Source organism: Bombyx mandarina, chromosome 26 (genome assembly GCF_030267445.1).
Source record: "Bombyx mandarina strain Sakado chromosome 26, ASM3026744v2".
NCBI classification, from domain to species: domain Eukaryota; kingdom Metazoa; phylum Arthropoda; class Insecta; order Lepidoptera; family Bombycidae; genus Bombyx; species Bombyx mandarina.
The window spans coordinates 510,856-528,202 of NC_143232.1; the positions used below are offsets into that span (position 1 = coordinate 510,856).

The 17,347-nt window shown below is 35.6% G+C and overlaps 1 protein-coding gene across 2 annotated transcripts in view; it reads right to left on the reverse strand.

Moving 5' to 3' along the window:
* Ethr (ecdysis triggering hormone receptor) overlaps positions 1–17,347 on the reverse strand; it is a 142,582-nt gene that overhangs the window by 17,690 nt on the left and 107,545 nt on the right. The window lies entirely within an intron of this gene.

The following is a 17,347-nucleotide window of genomic DNA, read 5'->3' on the forward strand; positions in this document are numbered from 1 at the left end:
TATTGGTATATAAATCAATTAGTTATATATTTCATATTACATATATGTAAACGGTATACATCTGTTTAGTGTATTGTCAATGGTACACCGCAACATACCTACTATATTTTTATCTTTTCAAGGATTTCTGTAAATTAAACGGTTGTCTGGAAGAGATCGCTTTTAGCGATAAGACCGCCTATTGTACAAATCTATCTGCTTTTTGACTGTTTTTGAATGTAAATTATGTTTTGGTGTGCATAAAGTGTATTCTCTTTCTCACTGGTTATTCGTTTGAAATCTCACCTACTGCGACACTATGAATGTGAACATGAATTAAAAAAAGAATCTGATGAAATTATTCTCTCCTTCTGACTAAATTCACATTAAATCCTTAAATGATATAATTAAGTCAAAATATTGGAGTATTAAAATGAACATTACAATTTTTGGGCACGAAATCAAACTGGGCCAGCGTTCGATTTGCCTTAGAATCCGGCACATGAGTCATCTAAAACTATTCGAAATGTGTGACATTGGCTTTTTTGGGCAATCTCCGCCCACATGCGGTTTTAGTTAATGGAACACGATATCGAAAAACCTATGTGTTTGCGGTTGAACGAGAAAGTCCTGATTTCGTAACAAATAATACATTGCGAAAGTATATTGTTGATTCAATTAGACGGAATAGAAACGTTTTTCTGTCGACTGTTTTGTCGAATGAGATAGCTAAATCTAGATCTCACTGGAATGATGTCTAGTAAAGATAACTAAATACATTATAACTAGTGATATAAATGACTAGATAAGCAAATATATAATTACTTTCTACTTCGCGAATGGGTATTGGGTTTGTAATTAACCAGTCATTGTTTTTGTACCTCAAACCACAGATGGCGTTAGCAACAAAATATTTTATTTTAAAGTAAAATTTTAAAATGTTTTCTGAAACATTTATCGTATGTTTGATCTTCGTATGTTTGAGAACTTTAAACAAATAATATTCAACTGAGATATTAAACGAAAAAATATCTTCACAACTCTTTTTTGAATCGTTATAAACCTGTCAACAATGAGTAGACGTTAAGAGTGTGTCGAAAGAAATGCTTTAATAAAAATGTACAAATAGCTTACTGAATAAATTCGCCCTGCACAAAATTCTATTTTGTTTTGTGGAAATTTTTACTATATTTATTTGAGTTTTAACAAGCCCGTTATTTATTGTTATTACTGTTTATATCCTTTATTTTGGTCGTTCGCATACAAAACGTGAACCTCAGCTAGTTTTTCTTTGATTTGAAATATCTCCGAAGTCATAACTTTTACAATTCTTTCGATGCTAACCTGAGTAATTCATGAGATCGCATTAATATCTGTTTTTCAATTTCTTCTTTTTGTCGAAATAACGTCTTTATGTGTTCTCACGAAGCTCTTATTATCGAAAATTTACAACAAACTAATGATGATTAGTGTGATTTGAGATATAATATAATCGAATGATTTTTAACGAGGTTCACAGATTTGAAAACAGAATTTACGTTAAAATGTAATTTAGTGTTTTAATTAGATTAAAAATGGTACATATCTAAGAAGCAACATTTAATACGAGATTTTGACATCACCATTTTTATGATAAACGCTACATTTAACCTGTTTGGTCTAAATAGCTTAAAGCAATTGTAGGAATGTAAGTCAAAAGCATTTTAACTAACTTTTATTAGCTTGATCTGTTTTAAAGTTTTTATTACTATAATTATTATTATGCAGGGATATTTTTCTGTGTTCTTTGTATATAACGGAATCTTTCAATGTATTCACAAACTTGAAGACGTCCGATTAACTTGAATATATGCATAAGTACCAAATACTTATGATAATATAATAATTTTATTAAGCTATTGCACAGCTTTTATCCCTTTGAGCGCGGCAACCGAATCAAGAAATTTCGTAATGAAAATAAAACCTAACACCCCACTCCGCTTACCATGTAGCTCGCGTTCAATACATTCACACGTTGCGCTTGTGTAGTATTTGTGAATAAGCGCGCGGCGTGACGTCGCACTGCATGAGCATCATGAAAAGTATGCCAATCTCTCACTCGCGCGTTCTAGCTTATGAGTGTGAAGGGGACAGTTATTGTTTTGCTTTTGTTCATGCTAATAAATATAGTGTGGTCTTATTTTATTACTGTTTTAATATTAAATTATTATTGTCTAATTATAATTGAATAAGTTGATAAAAAATGTTATACAATAGCTTTACCATGGCAGTCCCCGAGTGCCACACGTGTTCTTTTCATCATCATCTCAGCCCATCTCACATCACTGTCCACTGCTGAACATAAGCCTCTTCAACTGATGGCCTAGTATTTATTTTTCTTAATTTTTTTATTGCTTAGATGGGTGGACCAACTCACGGCCCAGTTATTGTTATGTGGTTACCAGAGCCCATAGACATCTACAACGTAAGCGCGCCACCCACGTTGAGATATAAGTTCTAAGATTTCAGTATAGTTACAACGGCAGAAATAGGCAGAGTGGTGGTACCTACCCGTGCGAACTCACAAGACGTACCACCAGTAATAATCACGATAACCAGGGTAAGAAGTGCTTTTTAATTTAAGTTCAACTTTCCATTACAGCATATTTTTTGTGGTTTTAAGCTATACTTACCTACTTAGTATAACAGAGTACATAGATAACGGGTACCACTACACGACCCATCTTGACTTTTTTAAGCCTCATTTACGTGTTCATAGTTCAGTAGCATTTTCATTACCCTCAATTTTAATATACAAATTAGAGGACCTATTAATAACTGTTTAAAAACTCAAGCTCTTTATATTAACGAAAATATGGCAAGTGTATAATAGAGCAAAGTCTATAAAATTCATGAACCTACAAAATATACTTTGACTGCCGTCAAGTTTGTCTACGGAGAATACAGAACGTCATTAGCAATTTCACAATCTGTCAGTGAGTCCAGCTACTCTTGTACGTATGTATATTTTCAAGATCTAGTAAAAGTATGGATATTGCAATTCTGCACTTTATGTAACAGTAGTTTAGAACAATTAGACAATGCCTGTTTAGATAAATTAAAAATATCCTAGAAATTTCAGTGTCATATAGTTTTGTTCATTTAACAGTATTTAATATCAATATTAATACACAAGTAATTTGCAAACGAACTTAAATTATCTCTTAATTTCCAAGCAAAAAAATCGGGTTTTATTGATGGGCACTACGAAATGCAATCTAAGTAATTCATTTAGACGAATTCTCGACTCACCAAGATCCATCAAAGCAACCCGATTCAACACTACGAGAAGCAGACACATAAAGCATTTCACAATAAAGCTGTCACATACATTTATATAAGCGAAAATATGTACGAACCTTGCTTCACAAAGGGGTTGTTTCTTTAAGCGCTAAAACGAACTCAATGATTGTTAGCATTTGATCGTTCGCGAAAAGTATAAAATGTTTTTAGTAAAAACAAGTGAAACGCAATCACAGTCCGATGTTGCATTTATTTGTCCAAATAACACATACACTCATTCAAAATATCATGAAGTGCCAACAACAAGTCTTTCAAATGAACTTGACGAGCGATTCGTAAATCCAATCATGAATAAATAAATTATAGGAAGATTAAGAACGCATTTTTAACTACACGTCCGGAGGCTGCCGTGCGTGACCCGTCTATACAAACTCACACTTCGAGTATCATAAATGTAAATCAATAGAAAAACGTAACCTTCAATTGGAAGGTGCTTTAAGTTCGAAGAAAGCATTGAAATTTGTGACAAGAATGAAAGCATCATCTTCTATTCAAAATAGTTGTGTTCTGAATTGAAGAATAGAATAGCTGCTATTTTTATTGCATAGATTAGTAAATTAATTCAGTGTTAAGTGATTACTCGGGAGCGTAGATAGACATTAATGCCACTAATTTTCTCAGGATATGAGGTCTGTTTAATGCAATAATAACTATTCAACGTTTCAAATCCGAAAGCATGACTGTTTGACAGCAAAAATATGCAGGACGATAGCTATACCATCACTAATTAAGAAAATTTACAAGTTTTGGGGTAGTGGGTCTTGTGAGCATCTACGGCGCACCCCTATTCTACCTGATTTTGCTGTGAAGCAGTAATGCATATCTTAGCCCACTGAACTTCTCGCCGGATCTTCTCAGTGGGTCGCGTTTCCGATCCGGTGGTAGATTCTGCAAAGCACTGCTCTTGCTAGGGCCAATGCTAGCAACCCTCCGGTTTGAGCCCCGTGAGCTCACCTATACGTCAAGGAGAAGCTGAAATAGCCTCTCAAGGCTATCAGCATAGGTCTTATGGGTAGGTTAGACATTGTACTATTTATAGTTTTGACTGAAATGAACTCATATCTCAAGGCAGATGACGTCATTTGCTTTATTGATAACCACGGGCTCCGAGAACCAATTAAGGTGGGCCGTGAACGTGATCAAACATCTAAGCAAAAAAAATGTTTAAACATTTTATTCTCACATCTTGGAAGCTACTCGTGAGCATATGCTCTATGATATTTCCCTACAGTTTTTTTAATACCAACATAGTCAATATGAGTAGGTCAGGTGTGGTTTGCGTTACGAAAATTATAATATAAGTTGTTGTATTTCAGTTCTCGTCTTACATAAGCCTGATGCCCGTGGGCTTCAATAATACCATGAACTCGTTGGTCGGAATATGCCAATTAAACAAAAGTATTATTCATTTCTCCGAATAATTTAGTTACAAAAAAAAAAAAAGTTCCCTTTCATATAAACGAAAAGACAATCATTAATTTTATTTTTAAAGTTGATAATCTTTTTGCGTTACCAATGAAAAAGATCATCCTTTTTCGATGTCAGTTGAAAAACTCTCATTAAATACTTCCAGTGGCAATAACTACATACCCAATCCATCACATAGAATAAAAAAGCATATATTCGATTTAAAGTAACTCCGAGTGATATTGAAAATTCAATTTAAAAGAACAATCCAGTAAAATGCAATTCAACAAAACGTACGAACGAGGGCAACGTGGCGTCCGTTATTCCATTCGATTTGAATTTATTGGTTTTAACGCCATCTATAATTTAAAAGCGGAACCAATATCCGAGCACAGCTCCCGACCAGCGCTGGCGTTCAATAAGCTGTGAGATATATTAAAAATTCTCGAGAATAATGTAGTGTGTTTACCGTCTATACGCTTTGTACGAATTCTTTTGTGATACAGGGACTTTATTACACAGCCAGCCAAAGGATGGCGGGTATTCGCGAGATTAAAAATTATATAAATAGCTTAGAAAAATAGCCAATGGTCTCCCAAGTGTAGCTATCGCTTTAAACCTTAACAATAGATTATGCCCGATTCAAGAACTAGGAAAAAGTAATAGTTATCTTAAGCGCGAAGGCATGATTTTTGGCAATCCGAGTAACTGATAGTATAAGCATTCAACAATTGAACACAAGACATAACGCTTAGAAGACATAACTAAACATACCATAACGGGTCAAATGATCCATTTTGATATTTGCATTGATAATGCACGTATCGACGCTTGAAAGGCAAACGTGACTAAGCGACAATGCGTGAACTTTACAGTAGACTAATTTAAAGTTGAAATACCTGAAAACACAATTTATTTAACGAATCTAGCTGTAGTAGAATCTAGCTAGTAGCTGTAGGATTGAAAACATTTTAATAGACCTAGAAATATATTTTTTTTGCGCATCGAATATGGTTATTACCTATCATTTATGTACAAAGCCGTTATTGTCGCTTAGTCACGTTTGCCTTTCAAGCGTCGGTATCATCTTATTGATTTTGCACATTTGACTTCATGACTTTTTCTTACCAATTAATCTACAGTTAACATTTTTTTTTTGTTCTGTTTACGGTACGGTACGGTAGGCAGCAGCTTGGCTCTACCCCTGGCGTTAAAGACGTCTACCAGCGACGGTAACCACTCACCATCAGGTAGGCCGTATGCTCGTCTACCTACAAATACAATAAAAAAAAGAAAAGCACTTGCTAACCGCTGCGTACACCTACTTAGAACTAATTAATTTTGGGTAGTGATTTTAAGTATGAGACGGCATGTTCTAATATATCTAGATTCTTCTAAAAATGGTAGTATTGAAAGATGAAGGGCCTTATAGAATTTGTAAGGCTGTGAAATTTGAACTGTGAACTCCACAAGCCTTCAACATTTCGAACGAACTTAGGGACCAAGTGATTTAGCGAAAGAAAAAACTTAAGACAGTCTTTCCGATACATAGACGCAATTAAAACTACTTATATGCTTTGATCTCCCGTTTTTTTTGCTATTTTTATATGATTACCGTCATTGAGCACGAAGACTGTAAAGAGAAAAGATAACAACAAAAAAACCGTAAAACTTGTTTTAATTAAATCTCAATATAATCTTGCTCAATTATGTTTAACCTATAGCTATTTCATGAAAACGCGACCTGAAAAAACCTTTTGGGCATTCACTCATCTATATATTAATACGTGAAGCAAAAACTTTGTACCGCTTTTTACGAAAATTGCGCGGACGGAGAAGTATGAAATTTCCCGCACTTATAGAGAATATAGAGAAGGAGTGCAGAATGATAATATTTATTTTAATTATGCATAAAAACACATTAAATCAATAAAAAAAACAATACACACACTGCCATCTATTTGACACACCCACGCATTTATAGATAGTGTATACTCTGTTTGTTGTCAAATTTTTGTAATTATTTATAGTCTGTGGTCAAATTGAGAATAGATTAATATTGTTTGTCTATAATATTATTTGTCTATAGTGTAGTCTTCGCGAAATCTGTGAATAAAGAAGTATAAAAATCTTTGACAATAGAACGATAATAATGTTGAAACTTATAATTTAAATTAATTATAGTCGAATTTCCACTATTGCGGCACCACTAGTAATAATTAAACGCTGATAGATACAACATAATGTTATTTAGGTCGACGGAACATTGCTTGTTGTTGTTAGTTTTAGAAGGTTAGGGTTCTACTTAAAATACAGTGAGCTCCAATCTGGGCAAAGGGGACGTACAACTTTGTTAATTTCTAGAAGTTTTCTAGTTGTTTATAGGAAAAATGCTATAGAAATCTTAATTTATTAGTACAATGATTGAATAACCTCGAAGAAAGAGCCTCATTTTACTCGCGAGTACCTTTAGTTGGTAGTAAAACAATGTTTTCTATCTAATTTACCTATATAGGTAGAGAGGAAGGAAAAGGGGACGTACAACTTGGTTAATTTCTAGAATTTTTCTAGTTGTTTATAGGGAAAATGCTATAGAAATCTTAATTTATTAGTACAATGATTGAATAACCTCGAAGATAGAGCCTCATTTTACTCGCGAGTACCTTTAGTTGATAGTAAAACAATGTTTTCTATCTAACGTACATATCTAGGTAGAGAGGAAAAGAAAACAAATTTTGTCGACCTAAAAACTACGTACAACCGTGATTGTGTTCAGAAATAAAAACATCATAAAATATAGATAAATTCAGTACATAGACGAACTATCTGCTTTGTTTTACCCGTGACATTAAGGCGATTGACATTGACAACTATTCGAAACGCCAGACAGAGTAAAAAGTATATTGACAAGATGTTTTTAACAGTTTGTTTGAAGGGTTTGAAGTTTATATCTCAAGATGGGTGGCGCATTTACGTTGTAGATGTCTATAGGCTCCAGTAACCACTTAACACCAGGTGGGTTGTGAGCTCGTCCACCCATCTAAACAATAAAAAAAAAGTTTAAATTATGTAGGGTAGACTTCTTCTTCTCTCTTTTGTTCTACCTGTGACATCAACGCGATTGACATTGACAGCTGTTCGATACGTCAAAGAGAATAAAAAAAAAAGACCAGATGATGGTATCATCAATTTAAATTACGAAGGTCTGACTTCTCCCACTTCTGCCCTCCATAATTTATAATTCGTTAAAATCAAAATCAAAAAATATATGTTATAATTCGATAAAATCTCTTACAAAACTATTGCGTTTAAAAACTAGAATCATCATAGCAATTTTAATCTATCTAGATCATTAGATAGATCAGATCCTTAATGTTACAAGCATTAGTTACATTTTATATTATCAAATATAATTTTGTGTGAAAAACACCTTTATAATCATGTTTTCTTGGTTGTGGCTTTTCTGTGCTATAGGATTTTTATGATTGATGCTAACCTAACTTCGTTTTTACACAAAAAAAGATAACAACACAAAAGAAAAGATACGAAGCAGTTTTTTTGCGTTAAAAAAAATTATTCTTATTCTATTCATCAATAGCCACTAATTAATTCGACAGTACCTATAAGCTATCAATAATTTTGTAACAACGAAGGACTGTTCTAGTGAATAACAAAAGTATTTCACGACTAGACAAAACACGCGATCGAAACTATCAAATGGCTGAACTCCCAACGATATCGCATGGCCTCGGTCATCCCCCGCGTTCATAGACCGCCCAATAAAATGCAAAGCGACCGGATTCCTTGCAAGTAATGTTTCTCTTGTTTTATGCGAGCTTAATATTAAGCTCCACCGGTTTCTGAGTTCGGAGTTTTCACGTGTTTCCTTCGCGGCCGATTGCCTTTAAAGGATGGACGCAAGTGTACACATACGTCATTGTCTCGACAATTTCATTAAACTTAAACTTTGTCGTATGACTTCGTGACTCACGTCCCTATTACTTCGTAGAATAAAGAATACAGTAATGCTAATAGACTCCAAGATACAGTTGCATGTTAACACACTATTATGTTCCGATTTGGTCACTAACTAAGGAAAGGAAGACAATTCCATCACACCCAGTCACCCTTTTTTTTTTATTTGCTTTGATGCTTAATTTGTCCTGTTATTTTTAGTTTTTATTTTCTTATCATTATCATCATCATCCTCCTGCCCTTCTCCCAGTCACCTGAGATTGGCGCAACATGTTTTCTCCTTCCATACTCCTCTATCATATACCATTTCTTCGCTCACTCCCCTCTTACACACCTAACGTCTTTCACACAATCCATACATTTCTTCTAGGTCTACCTCTTCCTCTATAGCCTTCTAACATTCATAGGTAACACTCTCTCACTAACGTTATTGTCATTTTGTCTCATCACATGTCCATACCATCCCAAACGCGCACTTCTCAACTTCTCTTTCTCAAGTATTTTTTTTATATTTGTAGAAAATTCACGCACTGTCATCCTGCTCCAAATTAGGATTCCCTGTGCTATGGGTATCAGAGACAGACATTCATACTTATAAAAGTTTAAATATATATGATCATAGATAACGACTTTTAGTTGTCGTGGATAACGACTTTTAGTAATATTAAGACGGTGGTTTTGATTATTATTTTAAATGATGAAATGTTGTTTTGATAAATATCACAAAATGAAGGGTAGACTCCGTAACGCCACAGTATAAAATGGCGGTACGTGGACAGAGTCGTGGCATTCCGTGTCAGACAGTCATTCCGTCCGTCTCAGTCAGTGAGTCAGTCAGTCGGTCTGTCGGTATGTGCAACGAAACTGTCGGTTTATCCTGTCATTGTGAAAGTTGTGTGTGTTGAGTTTTACTAATTATTATTGAAAAGTTTTATTGACTAAACTGAGTTCAATCGAATACGAGTGATGACGGAACCTACCGCTCAGCCATCCCTGACGTGTGTCTACATATTCATATCGACGGGTGAAGGCGGAAATGTCGTAACTTGTACTTTGGGCTAAAACACTTTTTAGCATATTAAAATATATATAAATATTTAGTATAAAGGCTAAGGCTAGGCTTTAGTGTAAAGTTGGGTTCTTCAGGTTTCAACAATTCCGCTTTCTTCCATCTATTTAAATAGATAATAAACGCACAGATAAAAAGCAAACAAATATATCCATCACACGAATGTTTGCCCGAATCGAACCAAAGACCCTCGGCACAACAGTTAGGGCCGCTAACTACTGCACTGAGCAGTCAAATACGTCAGCCAAAACATACATTACTGTTACATTATAATCTGGTGTTAATTGATAAGCAAAGCCTGAACCGTCAAAGCTACAATTCTAGTCATTTCATCGGTAAACAAACTGATAATGTAATCTAAAGGAACAAGAAAACGAAGACTATTTATTCATTAAATGCCTTTCATTCTATTTTGAAACTTACGTATATGACTTTTAGGGTTAGATATCTTAATCTTTACGATTAGAAAATTAGGTTCGCGAAACTAGAACGTAATGAAGTATTCACGTAAATGTATTTGTCTAATCCTAAATGTGAACAATAAAAGGGAGGAAAATATTGTTGTGTTTACTAAAACTAATGTCATGGATCTAATATAGAAGATATATTTCAGAATTATTTCTTTATTTATTCTTTAACATTGAAATGACTATCGAAGGCGGGAAGATTCCCTGGAAAAGCTTTTGGGGTAAGTCAGTGTAGTGAAAATATAACTTCAAATAAACTTAGTAAGTACAAAAAATAGACGTCAACTATTTCACAGAGTTCATATTTTGGATAGTTAAACGTTGACGCTGGTATAGGTACTTCGTGAAAAGGTGTTAGCGTTTCCTATACCAACATTGATAGTATATCAAGCTTTATAGATAAGAATTGTCTTATATCTGGAGAAAACTTGAAAAAGTTCTAGCTTTAGGCAGCAAAGTACAACTTAAAAATTCACTAAAACAGCGCTAGCGTGGTAAGTGGTTTGCTTATGAATGTAGAGAGAAATGCGAATTAAAAAATAATGTAACTATTTTTCAGGATTTCTTGAGACACCCCCTTGCTACAGTGGCGCCACTCTAATTGTTTTTATTCTATTTTTATTAATATGATGTGTGGACGAGCTCACGGTCTACCTGGTGTGAAGTGGTCACCGAAGCGCATAGACATACACCACATCAATGCCGCCGCTAATCTTGAAACGTGAGTTCTCAGTCTCAGTTTTTACAGTACAACGACTGCTGCACCTTTCCAACCGAAATGCATTACTGCTTCGTACTACCCACCCAAGATCCATTCGCAAAGCTACTGCTCTTGAGTTGTTATGTCTCTTTTAGAGACGCTTGGGCAGCTGTTACCAAAGCGCCTCCTGGCTGAGCCTTTGCTCGCTCACCTGTCCTGGTGAATCTAGAAAAGCCTTCGGGCCACCAGTAATCCTTCCTTCATTAAAAAAAGTACCCACCAGTAATTATGCAGGTTATAATTTTTGCGAAATTGATTTTTATTGCACGCGACGGACAGTTTTTCATACAGTGTGCTCCTTACCTATAACCTCAATAATAATCTTAGGATACATTGACGTTCATATGGCGTCTTTGGTTTGGGTTTCCATTTATAATCTCAATCTAGTTAAGTCGTAAGTTTCTTGTAAAATGTGATAGCTACCGTCCATCCCATGTATATAAAATGTCATCGACTCCGAACAGTATATCGGGGTTAGTAGTAGTAGTTTTATTTTTCCAACTGGAAAGGCAAAAGTGTCATATACCATACAGCCTAATCTTATATATATTTGCTTAACGGAAAAATTATAGTATGAAGTGAAATGAGATAATATGGGATGAAATATAATCTCGGTAAAATTGTGGTCATTTACTGAGACCTTTTCAGTGGACTTTCTGGAGGATCCCGAGAAGTTACGTCCAGCGGCTTTGTAAATATAGCGGGGCTAAAGTTTATATTACATCCATAATACGATCAATCAGTCACGTCGGTGTTGTCAACAACAAAAACAACGAATCAACTAGAGTTATTTGTGCTGTCGACGATATAATCGATGACCGCTAATTATATAGATTTATAAGGTCTATTTTACTGTGTTTCACCATGAGTAAAATATTCGATTTTCTATTCGATTCGATTTCATAGCTAGTGACTATTGCTTAAAACGCGAAGGATTTCTATAAAACCATTTGTGGTTTGGACTTGGAACTTTTCTTTTCTTCATAGTGAAAGTCATTCGTGGAAATATTTATGCTAAGAACGCATTTTTTTAATTGCTCATATGGGTGGACGAGCTCACAGCCCATCTGGTATTAAGTGGTTACTGAAGCACATAGACATCTACGACTTAAATGCGCCACCCACCTTGAGATATAAGTTCTAAGGACTCAAGTATAGTTACAGCGGCTGCCCCACCCTTCAAACCGAAACGCATTACTGCTTCACGGCGGAAATAGGCGAGGTGGTGGTACATACCAGTGCAGTCCCAAGAGATCGTACCACCAGTGATTACGCAAATTATAATTTTTAGGGGTTTGATTTTTATTACACGATGTTATTCCTTCACCGTGGAAGTCAATCGTGAACATTTATTGAGTACGTATTTCATTAGAAAAATTGGTACCCGCCTGCGGGATTCGAACACCGGTGCATCGCTACATACGAATGCACCGGACGTCTTATCCTTTAGGCCACAACGACTTCATAACTAATATAAGCTTCGAATTTAGAACCGATGTAACAAATGCCTGTTACATATATTCTATATCTTGTTAAGCTCTCGTACATACGAACTATTTCGTCTAAAAAATGCATTCGTATCATTTTATCGTCTTTAACATTTTTTTTAAATGAATTATATCCTTAATATGTATACATTCACGAATGACTTCCACTACGACGGAAAGAAAGTTTCTAATTCCAAATCAGTTTGATTTTACAGAAATCCCTTGCGTTTTAACTAATTGTCACTGGCTATAACGTAAGATTCGACATACGCCGAAATTCACCAACTCAGCCACCCCCGCACTAATATAACTATTGATGAGAACAGTAAAAGTATGCCACTGCGACAGCAGGGCACATCCGTGTTACCACACTCGGAATACCAAATTGAGATAACCATAAAATCTACGAGATATGTTTAGTACGTGGATCTAATATGACGCAGTGGATTTCAAGGCTTGATGCGAACATTGAACCCTTCAAGAGAATGTTATCAATTTCACGTAAAAAAATAATTTCACTTGATTTAAATGATCAAAGACATATGTACGTCATACGTATCATTTTCTTCATTTAGTAACTTGTATTATGCGATGTAGGTAGGGATTGGATGCGAAAGACAAGATACTGAAAATGGAGTGGAGTGGAGTCAAGAGACCTACACTCAGCATTGGGTGGATACGGGTTGAAGAAGAGGCTTAAGCGTAGCAGTTAGAGATGGATCGTACTAGGTAAATCAGATACTAGGTCCGTCTGTTCCTAATCTTAAGAAATACCTAATCCAAATACCTAATCCACATAATCTTTCTGATCTCATTCACAACCAATACTTTACTTAGCAGGCAATCTCACTCTGCCGATTCCTAATCTCAAGTTCTGAGTTCGTTATTAGGATTTGATTAATTTGATCATTGGACCATTATTTGAATGATCATGATTAGGCATTTAGGGTTTATCAGATACGATGCAACGTGTAAGTGAGTGAGGTAGCGCAGAAAGAGTTGGGAGCGTATGCTGAACATTCGATTTAATTTTTTAAGAATACGAAGATTAGGTGGAACAGATGGATTATACACATTGACAAAATGGGATTAGGTGCAGCCTAATCTCGTAAAGTACCTAATACTCGGGTCTGTTCTAATAAATCCGACTCATCTCTAGTAGCAGTGGACTATTATTAGGCATGAAGTCGACGTCGCCCAAAACACGTCATTACGGATCCTCCCGATCCATTAACAGTGCTTTTAGCTACCACAAGCACCGGTCACCGTCCTCATCGAACCCGTCGCTTGCGACGAAGGGCTCGACGAGCGAATTAACCTACAGACACCACCCACTAAGTTTCTCGCTGGATCTTCTCCGTGGATCGCGTTTCCGATCCGGTGGTAGATTCTGCGAAGCACTACTCTTGCTAGGGCCAGTGTTAGGAACACTCCGGTTTGAGCCCCGTGAGCTCACCCACACGCTAGGGTCAAGCTGAAATAGCCTCTCAAGGCTGTCAGCATAGGTAGGAGAAAAAAATGGTATTAATTTCGGAACAACTGACCGGCAAAAACTGGTTCCTCTTACTTTAATTGCCATGAAAATATCCGTAGCATTGTATGTTTGGTCTGCGTTAAGTTCCCAATTCGTTTAATAGCATTGTTTACGTTGTGAATTCATTTGTATTCATCAGATCCGTCTGTTCGACAAACTCGGAACACGAGATACTCAAATTTTCCCATATGGGGTTCAATTAAAGGTGATTCAGATGTTTCTGTAATTATGGTTCGTTCATTTTCAACACAAGTCCTTTCTTGGATGGAACTAACGGTATATTTAGGATATTTTTAGTAACCCCAAAAGAAGATGTGACAATGTCGTAACTGAATGGACATCTGACAACAGTGACAACTTCAGCGTCACGAAGACAGGGCTTGGTGTCGAACTCATTATTTTAATTAAAGATACTTATTGAAATACGTACTTATCAAATGCTCACGATTGACCTTCACGGTGAAGGAATAGCATGTGTTATAAAAATCAAACCAGCAAAATTATAATTTGCGTAATTACTAGTGATAGGGCCTCTTGTGAGTCCGCACAGGTAGGTACAACCACCCTACCTATTTCTGCCGGGAAAAAGCAAACCATAGAACTTATATCTCGAGGTGGGTGGCGCATTTACGTTGTAGATGTCTATTGGCTCCCGTAACCACTAATCACCAGTTGGACCGTGAGCTAGTCCACCAATCTAAGCGATAAATAAATAAATAAAACTTAGTTTGCTTTAATTTTTTGAAGTCTTAAATACCGGCACCACAAGCCGGTGTTTTTTTTATTGACAATCTCATCTTTACTAATATATAAATCTATAGTGGTTTTTACGGATGTTCCGTTATAACTACTGAACCGTGCATCCGATTGACTTTAAACTTGGTATCCAAGTAGAAAATACGTGTACTTAATGGATAGGCTAATACTTATATGAGCGTTGGGCTCCCTACACCAGTTGCGGGAGCGTTAATGATGAGAGTCTTTGTGGGGGTGAGAAAGAATAATGTTAATTTTAAATGCCCAGCGAAGCGGACGGGTACAGTTAGTTAAATTATAATTTTCTATGTCAAGCCGAAATTAGTTTGAATTTTCAACGTCGATGCTTGAAGTACCTACCTACATTTTAGTGCGTCGTCGGTTTTCGTTTAAAGTTTGAAGGGGACACAAGAGAGCTACTTCACCAAACTTATTACATACTTGGATGAGCTTTAGGAAGCCGAGATGGCTTCAACATTGCGCCTCATTGTGCCGCGAAGAGGTCGTTCGGAATTGGTAATTTCGAATTTTTAATGTCATATCTACTATATTATTTTGTTATGGATGCTATAATAATAATGGCGCTGAATTCTCAATAGTGTTTGGATTAAACTAACGTGTTCTTCCACTGAGTATCGTGTTGTTTCGTGGCAGTATTGTCAGCTGGCGATTGGGAACTCGCCGATTTACAGTATTGCTCGATTTTGTTCTTGATTTTTCTATTGTACTAAGGCTCGTAGTAAATTTAGTGCGGGGTCCAAACATAAAGGCGATTCACCCTTGATACATGTTTCTGTTTTGGTCTAAAAGATGAGATTCCCGGTGTACTTGTAAGGAGCGACTTTGTCGGTGTTCAAATTTCGCAGTTAAGTGCCAAATTATACATTCAAATACGTCGTACCTAATACATATTCACGAAAAACTTCACGAAGGAATAACATCGTGTGACTATTAAAATACACAGGATTGGTGAAGTGATTTTTTTAAAATTAATATTAATGTTAATGGTGTAAGAATTTCAAGAAATGGCAAAAATCTTTTACGTATGTTTTTTTTTGGAGTTTACTCCTTTAGAATCGATTTACATATATAGGCCCGGGGTATGAAAATTATGGGGACCAAAATCGTACTAGCATGTCACACGAAATGCGTTATGCGCATGTCACACGAAATGCGCGCCGGGCTGCTGCGCCGGCAGTCCGCCACAAAGCCTCGTACTGATCGCGCGTTTCTCTCATTATTGTATTTTCATATATTTGTTAGTCGTTTGTTTTGTGTCTCGTTAATTTGTTAATAATCTGTAGTGTATCGTGTTGTCGTAATATAGAACTATTTCTCGTATTGTTTCGTTTAATTTTTTATATCCAGTAAACTCCAGTCGTGCGTCGGAGCGGACACACACACTTTTTTTTTTATTGCTTAGATGGGTGGATGAGCTCACAGCCCACCTGGTGTTAAGTGGTTACTGGAGCCCATAGCACTTCCACAACGTAAATGCGCCACCCACCTTGAGATATAAGTTCTAAGGTCTCAAGTATAGTTACAACGGCTGCCCCACCCTTCAAACCGAAACGCATTACTGCTTCACGGCAGAAATAGGCAGGGTGGTGGTACCTGGGTAGGTTGCGGACTCACAAGAGGTCCTACCACCAGTAAGGTATGTGCAGATTTCATTCAACAAAAACATATGCTTAGGGTTATATCAAATAATATATCAGTAAAATTTTATTAGTCAATCACATAGCACAAGCATAGTATAAAAAAATTACAAAAGTGGTGAACGCAAAGCGATTCTTTGTCCCATTTAAATTTTGAAAAATAATAATAATTGGGTTGTTAAAAAACTACTAATGCTATAGAACAGTGATTCTCAACCACTGTTCCGCGGCACTTTTGTGTGCCGCCAAATTTCAAAAGTGTGCCGCCAAGTTTTGCGAATATATAATAATGTTTATATTATTAAATTATATCATTTTAAAAGAAAAATACTTTAAATATGAATATATATTTAAATCCACAAAAAAAATCTTACAGTATATTTTAGTTTATTTCGTATATTAAAATTTTTTTGATAAACTATTTATGCAGAGTGTTGTAGTAAGTAAATAATGTTTATTTTTTTTTTTGTGTGCCGGCAAATTTTTGAAATCGTTAAATATGTGCCGCAACAAAAAAAAAGGTTTAGAATCACTGCTAGAGAACAATGAAAATATAGACGCGATTTCCCTATAAATTTTAGAATTGAGTTTTAGAAAATGCTTTAATTGTAAGTTACAATTATTGCAGTCTTATTGCTTAGAGCGACGAAAAGGAATCATTTGTTAATGAAGAAAGTATTAATAATAATATAATATAAATCCATGTAAGCTTTGTGTTGACGTTGACGCTGACAGAACCATTCATATTTGGGTATGTAGGGTAGGTATCAGAAAAAACATTCAACCATTTTTAATAAAACTCCTTGTGAATTAGCTTAATTATAAAAGTAAAAAGGACGATTCAAATTTGAATATAAGAGCAGTAAAGCATGAACATTTAATTGTCGATTCTCTGTTTTAGGTTAGTACATAG